This window comes from Hemicordylus capensis, chromosome 2 (assembly GCF_027244095.1).
Source record: "Hemicordylus capensis ecotype Gifberg chromosome 2, rHemCap1.1.pri, whole genome shotgun sequence".
NCBI lineage: Eukaryota > Metazoa > Chordata > Lepidosauria > Squamata > Cordylidae > Hemicordylus > Hemicordylus capensis.
In genome coordinates, this window is record NC_069658.1 from 48,055,663 (window position 1) to 48,072,593 (window position 16,931).

Sequence of the window (16,931 nt, forward strand, 5' to 3'; positions counted from 1 at the left end):
CCAGCAGGGACTGGGGAGTTTGTGGGCTGCGCAGACCCTGGAAGCTCCAGTATGCCCTGCGTGAGCACGCAGGCCTACTGGAGAGAACCCCAAGCCGGGAGGGGTCTACTCGTGAGTAGCTGCGGCGTGGCTACTCATGATCTCAAAAGCCGGGTTTGCGGAGTGCTTGCTCCACATACTCATTTAAGGGGCGGGCTACTTGAGCGGTTTACCTGCTCAGGAACCACCGGGCTGGCAGCCGAGCCCAGTGGTTCCCACTAGGGGAGGCTAGCCCGATTTCGTCCCATTGTGTGAATAGCCTCATAGTCACATGAGGATGAATATTGTGGATAATATTTGGATATTGTGTTCTAGCCATGTTCTCTTGACCTGGACAATCTTAGTTAGAAGATTAGCTATGATTGGTGAGGCAGGCACACTCCCGCACAGAGTGATGTGAGAACCCATGCTTTTACACAGATTGTAGTCCCACTGCCATGGTTAACTAGGATTGAATTACAATTGGTGACCAATCCTAGTTTAATCGTATTTGACGGCAGTGGGACTATGGAGCTTAAGTGAAGGTTCTCACGTCACGGCTCATAAATTGTACTTAACCCTTTCACTAAGATTGTGTTGGTCATGAGAACACATAATCAATATATTTAATTCTCCTAAATGTACCCATTGTGGCAGCACTTGCGAAAGCAGCTGCCTGGGGATAGCAACGGGGACGGGAGACAATGGTGGCAGCATGCCGGCCTGGCCGCCAGTCGGGCAGAGGAGGTGGCGATGTGCCAGCCTGGCCCAGCTGCTGGTCGGCCGTAGGACGCAGTGGCGGGCTGGCCTGGCTCGGCCGCCGGGAGGAGGAGGCGGTGGGAAGAGGTGGCAGGCTGGTTTTCCGGCTGGCCCACAAGCCAGAAAGTGTGGAGCGGGGGAGAGGAAGCAGGCCGGCCTACCAGAAAACACTGGGGGGGGGGGTCCGAGAAGCGGACGGTGGGGGAGGGGGAGGGGCCAGCCAGAAGGCTGGGCATACCGGCGTGGTGGTGGTGGGGAACAGTGGCAGTGGGTCGGCCGGCCAGAGGCGCAGATGCTCTGTGCCCGGCCCAGCTGGTACAAAACTATTAGAATAATTCCAAGTCACTGGCAACATGTATGATATTTTTTCATCAAATACATAGTTACATGATTGCTGCCATAGCGCCTTTTAATGATTTTCTGAAGCGTGTGTGTGTGTGTGTGTAAATGGCCACTTGGAAATGGCTGCATGGGTACTGAAAACTAACAAGGGGACACTAACAAGAACTAATTTAAAAACAGAAGACTAAAAAGAGAAGACAGTAAAAATCTAGAAGCTTGTGTATATGAAAAATGTGATGTGTTTTTAGATTGTCTCATTTTCTTTGTTTCTTATACCACACATGTTTTCACCACTTATCTTCTGTATGTGTATCTGCAGAGGTAGGCTACTCTCAAAGGATTTCCTTTTAGAGGTGTATTTCTGCCTTTATGTCAAACATTTATTATTTCATTCATCTAGATTTGGTGGTATGTATTCTGTTCATCTTATTTCCCAGTCTGCTTCCATTTTGTTCTGTTCTTGACATCAAATTTGTCATCACTCAACTAAAAGCATCACATTTCATATTGCAAATGGTATGTTCTTGTAAAAAAGATTGATTTGATTGTTTTGGTCTCCTCAAAAATCACTTGCTGCAAATTAAGATCAAAAGCAGACGAGGAGTACAGATGCATGTTCTATTATTTTACCATTGTCCTTTAAAAAACATCAGACGAAGCACAGAATACATTGATGAAGACTTGCTATTTAGTTTGAAAAGCAAATAAATTTTGTTCCTTTGCATTTGTCATGTACACATCCACACAGAAACAAAGATCTAATAAACTACTTTCAAAACTAATAATTAATTCAGATATTACTCAGACACACACAAAATGTTTATGGTTTGGATCCAAAGAACCATGGCCAACAGGAGAATGCTATTCAAGCGCAAGTGGAAGACACTGCAGTGCAGTGTCACAAGGTTTCAGGGGTTGCCTTCAGAGACACTAAGGTCTTATGCATGAGCAGCAGAAAGAAGCTAAGAACACATAAGAACAGCCCTGCTGAATCAGGCTCAAGACCCAACCAGTCCAACATCCTTTTTCACACAGTGACCCACCAGATGCCTCTGAGAAGCCCAGAGGCAAGAGGTGAGGGCATGCCCTGTCCCTTGCTGTTGCTTCCCTGCAACTGGTTTTTAGAGGCATCTTGCCTCTGAGGCTGGTGGCCTATAGCCACCAGACTAGTAGCCATTGATAGACCTGACCTCCGCATATTTGTCTAAGCCCCCTTTAAAGCCATCCAAGCTAGTGACCATCACCACATCCGGTGGCAGTGAATTCCACAGATTAATTATACTCTGTGTGAAAAAGGACTTCCTTTTTGGTTCTAAATTTCCCGGCCTTCAGTTTCATGGGATGACCCCTGGGTTCTAGTGCTATGAGAGCACTCCCAGTGTGAAAGGCCTTGAGTTGTAAGTGACAAAAAACAGGGAATACGGGCCAAACTACACGTTACATTAACAGCTGAGCTTAACACCACAAGTGGACTGGAAAAGTCACCCTCTCTTTATTAATAGTCAGTTTTAGGGAGAAGGTGTTGTGGCTCACAAGTGGACCAGAAGGGTCACCCTCTCTTTACTAATAGCCAGTTGTGGGGAGAGAGTGTTGCAGCTCACAACTGCGGTGCACAATAGACTTAACTATTTCCACCTGCATTGTTTTCCCACCACCAATTGCCCCATGAAGTGGCTATTTTGCAACAAACATTCATTAAGGGGATTTTTGGCTAGAAAACAGTAATGGGGAAGAGTTAACTTCTCCCAACTATGGGTCATGGTCCTAAGCCAGATCCCCCAAACTGTAGCTATTTGTTGAAAAGGGGACACTTCTTATGTTAAGCCCATCTGTTAATGATGAGCTTTACATAACATGTAGTTTTGCCATACAGGCTGTAGTATATAAACTTTAGTGGGCCTTAAAAGGTCCTGAAAAGAGCTTATGCAATCTCTTATGCAAGAGCTCACCCAGACAGAACAACTTGGATTCAGAGTCATTTTTTTTCACCCAAGTCTCTTCTGCTGGGTCAGGAACGGCTCTTCTGTAAGCAGAAAAGGTTTTGAATCAGCAGGACAACCCCTTTAGATCTAAGCCTATGAAGCTATCATTTTTATGTCAAACAGCATATAAACAGAGGGATCATGCTGGTTCATATACAAAGAAATTGGCCTTTTAATTGCCAATAAAATCAAAGTATTCACATATAGAATAAACTCATATATAATCTGCAATATATCCTTTCTCTGCATTTCTTAAATCTCTGTAATTACTGTATTAAATATCAGATTTAAAACCAGTCAATACCTTGGATTTAACAGAGCAAATGTATTTTATTTCTCTATCATAAACCCGGTTTGTAATCCTCCACAAGCTGCACATGTTTGCTTGCTCTTCTAACATATGATCTGTATTAACAAATTTGTATGAACATTTTCTAAAATTGTAACAGCCATATTTAATGCACTTATCTTTATTACAGAATGAAGCTATATATAGTCAGTAAAATGAAGATCTATATAAAATGTCTATCTTGGATCTACGGTTTTCAAAGAATTGAAAATTTCACAGGATTTCACAGAATCCACAGATTTTAGCACTGTCACAGGAATCAGACACAGTAACGTATCAAAATTATGATTATATTAAAGTAATTGCCATACTCACCACCATTTACAGTAACATTTTGCCATCATTGATCATATTCAGTTACTTCTAATTGGCATTCCTGTGGGAAGTTCTCCCCTTTTACCCCACCCTGAAACAGTGGAGTACACTTGCCATGTGATACAATATCATCATATTTCCACCCCCCACTGCACATCTGTGGCTTGCCACTGGCAGAGAAACTTACAATGTCATGACACCACATCACATGCAAGTATACCTAAATATTACAGCAGCAGGAGCAGAATTCATCACATCTGCACCTTCCTTCTGCTAGGTGTAACATCTGCTCCCATTCTAAAGATGACTAAGAAAAGCACGCTCTGCTAGTCCAGTGTGGCTCGTCAGGCATTCCTGTGCTAACACTGCAGTGCTTTCTAAAGCGAACACAACTGTTTTGGAGAGTCATCACAGAATGTACTACATATTTCCCCTGCATCATGGCGGGGGTGGGTGGGCAGTTATGTATTTTGCTAGGTTTTCCACATCTTCATTATCACTTGCTATTCTAGGAAGGTTCATATGCCATTAGAAAGTATGATAGGAGAAGACAGTATGGTTGGGAATATGTAGATTTGTGGATGAGGATGCACAGCACAAGGCGCCTGGGATAAACTTGGTTCTTGAAAGCAACTCTGCTCTATAAGTAGATTCTCTTGTAGCAATCAGGTTATACTGATATATACAGTGATTGCATGGATAATGCCCTTTGACATTCTGCATGTCTTCACAGTTCCAAATATGTAAAAATTTAACAATTTTACACCTATAGAGGTGTAAAGGGCTTGAGTGAGAGAGTCCGTAATGATTTTGTTGCTACTTTCCTTTTTCCAACTGTACGGTAATTTAACTTTTACATCACTGAGTCTCATATTTTCAACAGCATAATTACAACTAATCCAGTAGGGAATAAAATTCTGTCAATGGCTTTATTTAGTCTTGACACTGCTCCAGCACACATTTCTATATCATGGCAGATTAGCAAGCCAATGAATTTTTGTTTTTTATGCACTGGTTCTTTGGTTATTTGTAGTGCATGGAAGAAGCACATACATATAGATTTGTCTCTAAGGACTTCAGATCCTATGGACATTTTTTTAAAAAAGATTCTAATATATTTTGAACAGATTATCTGAAGCTAAAGTCTGTTGCCAAACATAGGCAATACTCTTGGCTTCTAACCAATTTGGACCTGCCATCCCTTCTTAATGCCACAACAAGGAAGATATATGTGTTCTTTGTCTGATTCATTCAGAAGGCAATGCAGCTTTGCAGAGTTAAACTTCACCCTTGCTCTCCGCAAATGCTGAATTCCAAAGTCATTAATCTTGAAAACAGCAGCAAGTTCCAAGGGGTGACGGGCTGTTAAAACAATAGGCCCAAATGCATCTTGGGAACAGCTTTCTTGGGCTGTGGAGTAAAAGAAAAGCTACTCTAACTGCATTTTTCAGCCTCTGCAGCAGCTTCACATTGAATATCACCTTCTCACTCTACTGATTACAAGAAATGACCAAATGAATCACCCAACCTGCAGTGACAGATTACAGAATGGGATTAGTGTAGGACAGATCAATGGCAAAATGTACAAAGATTCTAATTTACCCAGAATCACTTATTTAAATAGTAAATTCTAGTCTAGGCAAGCTGCTTTTTACCAGACTTTTTGGGGGGGTTATTTTTCATTTTTCATTTATTTTTCTTCAAAAATAGAATAAAGGAAACATTTGTACAAAAAGGTCAGCTTCTAACTAATATTTGCTATCAAAGGAATGGCCATTAGAAGGATTCCTACAGATACACATACTGAAGGTGTTATGACAGAATGTATCTTCTATCAGAGCTGAACATTTGCTGCACAAGAATGGATCTCTGGGTACCCCCAAAGCATTTCTTGAAATCTGAAACATTCCAAAAGGCTTATCTCCCCCTCCCATTCTTTTTTTGCACCTCTTCACTATCCATGATTAGTTGCAGCTTTGGCACCATTTTCTGATTGAAAATGGTCCTTCCTACTAGTAATAGTTACATCATCACATAGTCAAATCGGACTGGGCTATGACATGTTTACTAGGATGCATTGCTATTCTGAAAACACATAAAAACAGTGCCAAAGCTACAGCTGACCAGGATAGCAAGAAAGCTATATTGCCTGGATGCCCACTATGGAATATGGGTGTAGGCGACCTATGTTGGAAGAGATGCATTCTCTCTGCAATACCACCCAGCTAAAAAAAAAATATATATCACAAAAAGGTCCCCTACAAGTTTACCACAAAGAGAGGCAAACTACAAAGGGGAAGGAAATGCCTGCAAATGTGACCCAGTGGAACCCAGTGGTCAACTACGGCGAGACTGCAGAGAGCTGGCTCAATGACTGCACTTGCAGCCAGAAGCTCTGCCTCTGACATGTTTTCTCTGCAATGACCTCAATGACACTGAAAGTCAAGTAGAGGGGAGGATGCTGGGTTCCTTCTACAGCAGGAGATAGCTCAGCACCTGTGGGGTGGTCACACACAGTCGGTGACTTGTTCTGAGGATAAGAGGGGACAGAATGTGTGAGTGGGAGGAGAGCTGGTCTTGTGGTAGCAAGCATGACTTGTCCTCTTTGCTAAGTAGGGTCCACCCTGGTTGTATATGAATGGGAAACTATATGTATGAGCACTGTAAAATATTCCCCTCAGGGGATGGTGCTGCTCTGGGAAGAGCAAAAGGTTCCAAGTTCCCTCCCAGGCAGCATCTTCAAGATAGGGCTGAGAGAGATTCCTGCTTGCAGCCTTGGAGAAGCTGCAGCCAGTCTGCGTAGACAATACTGAGCTAGATGGACCAATGGTCTGACTCGGTATATGGATGAGGAGCTCACTCATGACAAGGTTTGAGGCAATGTACTCCTAGAGACTATAGGGCAGAGGACTGAGAGAGAAGGTGGTTGGGGTTGAAGGAACCTTCTGACTACTGAATAAAGCTTTTGCAGCATCCTCCCAGACTCCAGGTGATTCACTAGAAGGGCCTTAGTGAGCTCTTTTAATGTCAAATTATCCTGCTGAGTGAGGAGTGAATCATAGTCCTGAACCCCATTTTGGCTCAAGGTCTGCCACAACTTGTTCTTCCCAGAGTGGCACCATCCCCTGAAGGGAATATCTTATAGTGCTCACGCTTCTAATCTCCCATTCATATGCAACCAGGGTAGACCCTGCTTAGCTAAGGGGACAAGTCATCCTTGCTACCACAAGACCAGCTCTTCTCTCCTAGACCACCTCTCCTCTCCAATTCAATCTCAATTAAGAATGGGCTGGGTCTTTCTGAGTATCTGTGCATGGAATATACTAGGGCTGTTCTCACAATCACTAACTGGGTAGGACAAACATCCTACTCAGCTTTAGGAATTGTGAACGCTCCTGATTTCTGTCTGTGTGCGAGTTAAAAACTAGGTTGGAGAAGGGGAATGTGGGAAGTGGGCACAGGCTCTGATGGTGTCTCCTCCTATCTCAATAATATGCTAGGCAAAAGTGCTGGGTAGGGCATCACTATTAGAGCATGCGCCCGCCTGCCACATGATCATGTTCCCCTCCTATGATTTAGGTTTTAACTCACTCATGACCAAAAACTGGGAATGTTCACAGCTCCCAAAGCATGCCCCCTTCTTCTCATGAACAAAAGACAGCAACAGAGACAAGGTTTTGACTTTTCCAGTTAATGAGATTAGTATTTTCTGACCCCTGTGCCCTCAAAGTATCAATAAGATAACAGAAACTCACACAGGCCCTGGACAGTCACAGGGCCATTTCTGGAGGTTCAAAACATTTTTTCCCCTTGAAAACTTTACATATGCGCAAACTTCTGCACCCCTGAGGAGTCCTCCGAGTATGTAGAAACCACTATATTATTTTTGGGAGGCCCCATTTCACTTCTAAACCAATAGGCACTTAATCTCCTGAGCTCACTATTAGTATACACGATTTATTAACAAGAATTTATAAGACACCTTGAAGGCTATTACAGTAGAAAAACAGGATAAAAATATTATATATCAAACCAATCAATATTACAGTATTTTTTGTTTACTGTTTTAAATATTTTGTCCTCGAATAATGTAGGCTTTAAAAAAACATTATCTCATACATTCTTACAATGATCAGGAACTGAAAAGAGCAAAACACATCAGAAAAGGGTATTATAAGATGTTTTTATTTATAGTCTGGGATGTTTAACAGAACAGCTGTAAGGGTGCCACTGGATGGCACCACTGGATGGCACCCTTACAGCATTCAGATGTAATCATCAGAATAGAGTCTAACTCTTCAGTATATTATGGTGTAGGTTAGAGTACAGATTTACTTTTGACTACTTCAGCCTATTTGGTATACTAAATAAACTTTAAAATACGAGACTGGAATATTTTGAAGTGGACAGGAGCTGAGACATATCTTGTTGGCATTCTAGGTTTTGTTTAGTTTCTCCAATGGTACCACATTAAAATAAGAGGAATATCAGCTGAATAAACAAAGAACCTCTGCTAAAACAATCCTGAGTAAGCAAACATCCCAATATATGGTACTAATAATCATCCATCATGAATAAAATTTATCTCTTTGTACTCAGCTCCCTGTGCATTGCATTCTCTCTCCTGATGAGGATCATCGCTGCAGTTGCTATGGGCTTCCGAGGCCGTTCAGTCACTTCTAAAGTGCAGTGCAACTGTGGGGACAACCCCAGATTCAAGCTGGAGAGGAGGGCTGGAGCTTGTTGCTTTTGCACTACACTTCCAAGGTGTTTAGAGAGCCTTGCAAGGGCAGTAAACTGATGCTTAAAGGGGAGCGTGGGACTGATTATCCCCGCCGTCATGCTGAATTTCAGAGGTGCAGCTGAAGTAAGGGTCAAGACCCTACTCCTTGGGAGAGAGTCAAGGTCCTGGGTGAACACACTTTTTTTTTCAATGACGAAGACCAGCCAAAATGTGTGGATTCCTCTGTTCAAGGTGGGAGAATACCAGTAGTGGTGTCAATGTGGTAGAATACCAAGTTTTTGTTTTGGTACTACAGGATCATATTAATATATACCAATTTGTCAGAATTTCTAGAGCTTACAAATTAGATCTGTACTGACTGTTTAAAAATACAGATTTATGGTGTGCTAATGTATGCATTTTGTAATTAACAGTTTTGAAAACTCTTTGATAGAAACTTGATAGAAGGGTGGTTGGGGAAAGCACCAACCTGAGCTCCAGGAAGAGGCAGGGATCCTGGCTCTTATATAAAACCCTTCAGTACGAGCATGGCCTTTGCTGGTGCAACAGCTCCATATAGAGTTCTTTTTACAACCAGCTCCAGCACCAGCCATTATCCAGTCCTTCCCATTTCTCTTAATTCCTCATTTCACCTGCTTTCCAGCCTTTCATCCCAGCTTGGGCTCTAACGCTGATACCTGATCCAACCTTGCATCCTAACATAGGCTTTCCTCACCCCACTAGACCCAAACAATGTACCACTTCAGCCAGCAGGTGGGAGCGCATTTGCTTGGCTGCTGCTCAATACAAAAAAATTCCTTCAACACAGAAAATTAGCATTGCAGGCAGAAGACTAGGCTAGAATTCATTCCTTGATAACTAGTTTTGTATGTAGGCAAATATTTGGGGTGTGGGGGGGAAGCATTCAGTCAAGCAAGAGCCAGGGAACCATTTAACTTTTCATCTGTGCTTTGCGAGTACTAGGAATACATCTAGCTTTTGGGGAATCACTATTGTTTTCTAACAATAATAGGCAGTGAAGCTCTCCACACGAACAGTCTGGAGAGCCGAGGAGGGTTTGGAGGGGACACTGGGGTTTGGCCTGCTCTCCCTACACACAAGCATTCTGTCCTCCCATGGGGGCTGAATTGGCCACTCACATGACTACCGGCTCTGTCACAGAGCTGGTAGAGGCGGTGGGGATGGGGGGTCTGCCTGGTCCTTGGAAGTCCCACAGTGCCCCACATGTGTATGTGGGGCATTCTGGAGAGACGCCCGACGCCGCGGTGCGGAGCCACGGCAACTCACAATCAGGAAAATTTCCTTCCCAAGGAAACGCAGCACATCCATGTGCTGGGCATGCCTCCTTAGAGCTAAGAAGTGAAAACTCTCTTTAGCAAATGCTCTGCTACCTCAGCACACCTCACTACAGGTTGCTGCCTCCAAGAAGTTCAGGAATGGTTTTTTTCTGTCCAAACAGCTTTTGCCTTAAAGGGAGATAGTTGCAATGGGAAATCCTAGGGGCCCCAAACAACCTGAAATTATCCAGTAGCTTACAATAGGCTTGGATCCAGCAGCCTGATCAGGAAGAAGGTGGAAGTTGCAGCTAGCCACAGAACAGCAAAACAGTGTGATATCTGAATCAGAAAAATGGTGTATGTGTGTGTGAGAGAAAGAATTTATAACAATAATCTACCCTGCACTACCATCACCAATTTTCTGTCTCTGCCACACTGCAAAGGTTTGGTAAAAGGTTGCCCCTGCCCCATCCCCTCAAGACCTGCCTGGCATGCAGAGGGAAAAAATATTACCAACTAGAGCAAGCTGGCTTCCCTGCAAAGTAGCTACAGGCTAAAAAAGGGGGAAGGTGCACCAAGGGCCAATGAAATGAATTTAAAAGAGACAAATTGTTCAATACGGAGGCAGGCAACAGGCAGACTGGACAGTAAACTTTATGTCTAGTTTATCAAATGCACTAGTCAATCAGAGTATGACTATTCAATGTGTCTTTTAAAAACAATTGTGTTCAAAGTAAAAAGGGAGTTGCACTGATTTTTTTAAGAAGACATTCTAAAATATAACTTTTTTAGAAGGCAAGGAAACTTGAGCAAATATGCTTGGGATGCACAGGCAATAAAAACCCGAGTACAACTCAGCTAAATTGAAGGGAATAATTTGCAGCACGTTAACCACTTATTTCAAAAGACAAGCCATTTCTCAGTATGGTAAGACTGCACAACAAAGGGATAGCAATACATTGCAAATGCAACATTTCCGAGTGTGAGTTCTTACAACAGGTTTTTATTTTTAAAGCACCACACAAATTAAAGGCAGGCACTTTCCAAGTTTGTAATCCCACAAACCTTATAATCAGATTGCTTGACAAATATGCAGATAAAGATAGAGCTCTGTATAGAGAATTAAACAGCATGTGAGTGAATATTTCCATTTTATTCCTTGCCTCTCCCCCGCCCCACTTCAGTTTTGCCAGCTTACAAGAAATTAAACCAACATTGTTTTTTAAAGGGATGATATATCTACTTACTTCTGTGCCACTTATATCTGTTCTTTAAGTGCTTGGGTCCATTACCACTTGAATTCTTCTGACTCCCTAGATCAGGGAAAAAACTAGACTAGGGCCTTGTAGAGGCCATTTGAGTATGTGTGGGGGCCATGCACATGCTCAAATGGTCCCTGCGAGGTCCTAGGCCTTCCAATGCCTCGCAGAGGCCTTCTGAGCATGTGCGGCGACCTCCAAAATGGCCACTGAACTGATCTTTGTAGGCCTCAACAGGCCTGAAAATCAGACCAGGACAGGCTGCAGCGGTGATCTAAGAGGCAGGCAGGGGGAGGGGGAACCTTTGCAGACCCCCCACAGCCTTTAGGAAGCCCCCCTGAAAGGGCTACAGGTTTAAAATTTTTTTTTTTTTTAAATTGTGAATTGGGGAGGGGGTGGGGAGCAGCATGGCACTGGCACACACGCACACACCCCCGGGAAGTGGTGCCTAGGCCCTGGCTGCCCTACCTTAGATTCACCTATGATTAGCTCACTTTCTAGGGGTCATGAGAAAAGCCTCAGTGACAATTTAACAGAATAAGACAGTAATGCTTTTTAAGCGGATGTCCTCATCTGGGATCATTTATTAAATGTACTGAATTTCTAGCTCAGCATCAATTTGCTGACATTTAAAAGCAATTATGATTTTTTGAAACATTTCTCCAGCAATCTAATTGGATGTCTCAGCTATTATTCAAAACTGAGTACCAAAGCTATTGGTGATGTAGAAAGGAGAGGCTGAAGCCACTTAAGACTTAAATCAAGTATTCATCTAGCACTGTGTATTCAGGACTATGGGAGCAGAGCTCTTCAATAAATCCAAGAAGACTCCGGTGGAAATCAAGTTGTCTCAATACAAAGTTTAGAAGGATGAGACAATATTTTCACAGCTACATTATTATTCATCACCCCAAAAGGATTATTTACTGAAATTCTTCTTTACTGTAAGAGTGTGAGATATGCCATTAATATTCCACTTTCTTCATTCAGTGAAAACTGAGGCCAAGTGATAAAAAGACCTGAGGAGTCTTGAATGAGCAGGTATTTGAACCCACAGCTCCTTGATCTAAGTCCAACACTACAATACACTTTCTCTTAGGTGCCCTGCCCTGAGTCACACATGGGAATGCAGGCACATGTAAAAAGTGTAGCCACATGATGGTTTCAGTAAAGTGCTCCCATGTAACATGGTCACAAGATTTTACTGACCACTGTGAAATTACTTATCTTTGATATAGTTATTAATATTCTTTTTTAGGACTTTCAACATGCAAAATACATTATAACATACCGCTTCATACCCTCAAAGGTATATTTTAATATCTTCAGTCTGAAAAGGCTCAGTTCAGCATCTCAGTAATGTAATTTTTTGTTAAATTACATCCTTCTCCAATTCAACTCAACATAATAAAAATTTTTCACATTGCAAATGCAATAAAGAAAATGAAGAAATTTCCCATTCCACATGGCAGACCAGAGGGTATGTGGATTGAGCCTAGAAAACATCAAAAATTCATTACAACGCCTGCAAAAGGATGCATCATGCTTGAGAGAGTGTATTGTCCTCCATAATGAAATGGGCCATGACCACACTGTCTGCTTTTCTGCCACTGATAATGTATTTATGTCTAGGACATCTCCAACAAAGCAGCACTGTTTAAGATACATCCTCCATGTCTATGCTCTTAAAACTCAGATGAAGAAGACGACTCTCGAACTTGGTAACCAATAACAGATGTGTAGGTTGTCAGATCTAATTACAAATGCATCCTTTCGAGCTGTCTCTCATTGCTTCTCTACTGCTCTTTGATAAGTGTATTGACAACACTCAATGAACATGAAAGGAACAAATGGATAAAGTAAAAACAAAGTCAAATGTTTGACAAAGTCAAAGTCAAATGAGAACACTAAGTTCTAATGCAGTCATGACCTCAGCTAGAATGCACTATTGAATTTATTCACGTCTCCCTTCTATTCTGTAAGAAATAGCTCCTCCTCCTAGCACATTTGTTTTGCTATGTACCTTATCAGACATTGCTCAGTAAATATCTATTCATTCATAACATATGTAACACACGACTTAAGCCAACAAATGATCCCCCACCCCCAGAACTATAGTGTCATGGCCCTGGATCCAGAAGCCCCTCAGATGGGGGAAGACATGAACAGTGTGGGGATGAGTTGGAGTGAGAAACTGAAGTCTCATCAGATCTGCCCTCTCCACTATGACCAGAGGAGGTGCCCTTGCCAGCATCCTCTGTCTTGGAGGATGACTCTGACATCCAGTCCACTAGGATGGAGGCTTCCCAACCTCACCAGCTGCTGAACAGAATATTTTCCTTTTAAGTTCTGACAACTTTGGCAGGAAAAGGGGTGGAGCTAGAAACAAGAGCAGGGCTATTTCAAGGCTCAGTTGGAAATTGATCTTCACAAAATCAACATCCTCCTATCTGCTGGTGGATGCCCTGCAACTTCTACACTCTGATTTCTCCAAGTCTTGATCCTGCCCTGGTAGCTAGCATTGGTCCTATTACCCTGCTGGCCTCCCGTGCTGATCTGTTCCCTTGCACTACTAACCTTGGACTTCTGGAACCTAGAAACCTAGAGAATCAATTCAGAAGGGTACCATGTCTTATCAGATGTTTTTGAAAGCTGCTGAATATCCAGGAGTATCAAAAGGGTCACACTCCCACTGTGTACCTCCTGGAGAAGGCAATCCATCACAGCAATGAAGGCAGTTGCAGTTCTGAACCCAAGCCAGAAGCCGGAGATCCAAATAATCAGTATGATTCAGAACCTCCTGGAGTTGAGACGCAAGTATACACTCCCAAGACCTTGTCCAAAAGCACAAATTTGAAACTGCCTGACAGTTATTCAAGGTGGCCAGGTCCAGAGCATACAGTATTTCTTCAGGAGCAGCTTCACCACTGCCTCCTTTAAAAAGGGGGATACCACTCTGCCTCAGAGGTGAATGCACAGTCTCCAAGATCCAGGTAATCGGTTTACATTTGGCTGCCTTAATAAATCCAGCAAGGCAAAGATCAAATACACACACATACTTGGTCTCAAATCTTCAATAAGCCTGGTCATTTCCTCAGGCAGAAATGCATCTGTAAGAAATAGACCCAGGGGCATATCTAGGGTTGGGCAGGCAGGGCACATGCCCTGGGCGCCACTTGAAGGGGGGCGCGCACCATTTTTTAAAATCAAAAAAAAATTTTAAAGGCCACCGAAAACAAAATGGTCACCACGTATGCTAAAATGGCCTCTGTGAGGCCCTAAGCCATGCCATTTGAGCATGCGTGGCAGCCATTTTGTTTTCAGTGGCCATTAAAAAAATATATTTTTAAAAATGGCCACCGCACATGCTCAAATGGTCCCTGCGAGGCCCTAGGCATTGCCAGGCCTCACAGAGGCCATTTGAGCATGCGTGGCAGCCTCCAAAATGGCCACCATGCCAATCTTTGCAGGCTCAAACAGGCCCGAAAATCAGCCTGGGACGGGCTGCAGTGGTGAATTAAGAGGCCAGCAGGGGGAGGGGAAACCTTTTCAGACCCTCCCCCACAGCTTTTAGGAAGCCCCCCAAAGGGGCTACAAGTATTTTTTTAAAAAAACAATTAATATAAGTCACTGTACACATATTCAGTTTGGCACTATGTACAGAGAATCAGGACTTGTGAATATTGAGCTGAAGCTTATGAGCTAGGATTGCATTAATTTGCTCTTACTTTGCTTCTTGTGATACTTATTAAATGTGTGAGTTAAATGTGATGCCTTAATAATATAGCTATTAATGGTGAGTTTGTCTTTGAATCAGTGTGAAATCCTTAGTATTAAGGCCACTGGGAGTTTCTTGCTCTCTTTCTCTCATTTTAACTGTCTTTCTGAAATACTAGAATATATTCCAAGCAGTGACACAGTTTACTCTGCATATCCTTTAATTATTTTCAGAGTATCTGGGAAAAGCCAAATTCTCCATTTATTTTTAAAACTTATGTAATAGTGATGCTACAATGCACAGTAGAGAATTAGACAGGCACTTCTGTTTAGTTTTCCAAGTACACCTCTACATAGTATTTGGGTATTTCATGACCCCCAGCATACTGAAATTTGTAGCTTTCCAGCATTTTTGGTCTGGCTACGTCCGCTACTAAATAGTTTTTGAAATATTAAAAGATTAACGAGCTTGACATATTTTTCAGCTGATATTATGGTAAAGTTATCTGAAAGATGGGTGTTGGATGTTTGCAATTTCAGTGCTTGCCCTAGGTGCTATTTTCCCTAGCTACGCCTCTGAATGGACCAGACAAAGCAATGAACCATCCATTTCTGGTTCTGTCATAACAACGGTATCCAAGCTGGTGTAGTTGTGAGTGATTTTATCTGCAAGTAGAAATGCAAATTGGTCGTAGCAGGCTACAAATGTTCGAGAAGCTGTTAGACCTCTTCTATAAAGGGTCCTGAATCACTCAGAAAAATTCTGCTGGTGGACCATCTCTAGGGACAAACCATCTTCACCCATGCAGGAGTGTTCTGGGCATATCTAAGGGGAAAGTCTAAGACTTTGAGATCAGCCTTACAGAATGTAACGTTTTCATTTCTTTTTCTCTTCACTACATGGCAGCACAATACTCTGTCATGACTTCTCCACAAAGTTAAAAATAAAATAAAATGACACCCATATAGACAATTATAATTTGAAGTTTCCACTGTGCAATAGCCACAATCCAACAGATAATTTAGCAGCTTAAGCCAACTGAAATCTGAGACATATGTTAATAATAGGCACTAACTATTATGTTATTTGCCCAGTTGGTCTCAGCCAGATGATAAGGCACAAAGAAGGCAAGATGATAGCTTTTCTGTTGATAATCATGAATAAGCTGCTAAGCTGTACTAAGAGTTTAACAACCAAGATATACAAGCTATCTGCTCATGGACATAAGATCACCACCTATTTATAAAGTATTTTCAGATTCTACACATTTGTAGGAAGAATTCCAAGTAACCTTTCTACCTCCAAGTTTTCAAAACTGAATAAAACAACACTGTAAATGAGGTTCTTTAGAGAATAATGGGCTGTTTCTTATTCTTAAGAGTTAGAATTGTGAGCTGCAGTCTTATGAACTGGCCCTATCCAACCCCAGCACAGTACCTACAGTGACTGTTGCTGGTGTCTATCTAATGTTTCTTTTTAGCTTGTGAGCCCTTTGGGGACAAGGAGCCACCTTATTTATTATTTCTTTATATAAACCACTTTGGAAATTTTTGTTCAAAATTTTTGTTCAAAATTAAGCGGCTGTTGCTGTTATGAACAAAACTGTTATCTGACAGCTGAACATAGGGTAAAATATAACGGATGAGAACTATTATTATTGCTACTACTTATTAGCGGTGTGCAGAATGTCACAAGGTTGGAACATTCCACCTCGAAACATGCCATTTTGAGTGTTCCAATATCGTTACAGAACACTTCTAAGAAGGGGCCTGTTCCGAGTTTGGAATGGAATGACCCGTTCCACGGTGAAATGTTCCAACTCTGTTCCAAGTGCCATTTTGGATTCAAATACTGAATCTGTTGGAACAAGTGGCTCGCCCGGTTGTTCTGACTCAGTGACCAGTGCATTTTGCGTTCTGAGCCTGGAACGGAACAAAAAAGAGCCACAGATTTAAAAGGTGCCTCTCTGCAGGGGTGGTTATGTTTATTATGTGATGGTGATGTCTATTTTTGTCATAAGGACTGACCAAGTGCTTGACATTTAGTCACAAAGAGACAGCCATCTTCAGTGGAAAATGTGTAACAACAAAACTGGTTTCTTCCCATTAAATGAACACAACTAACAGACCTAAATGTTCTTCCTAATTTTCTGTCTAATTTTCTAAATC

General features: G+C 42.2%; 1 protein-coding gene across 4 annotated transcripts in view; it reads right to left on the reverse strand.

Moving 5' to 3' along the window:
* SV2C (synaptic vesicle glycoprotein 2C) overlaps positions 1-16,931 on the reverse strand; it is a 247,434-nt gene that overhangs the window by 41,222 nt on the left and 189,281 nt on the right. The window lies entirely within an intron of this gene.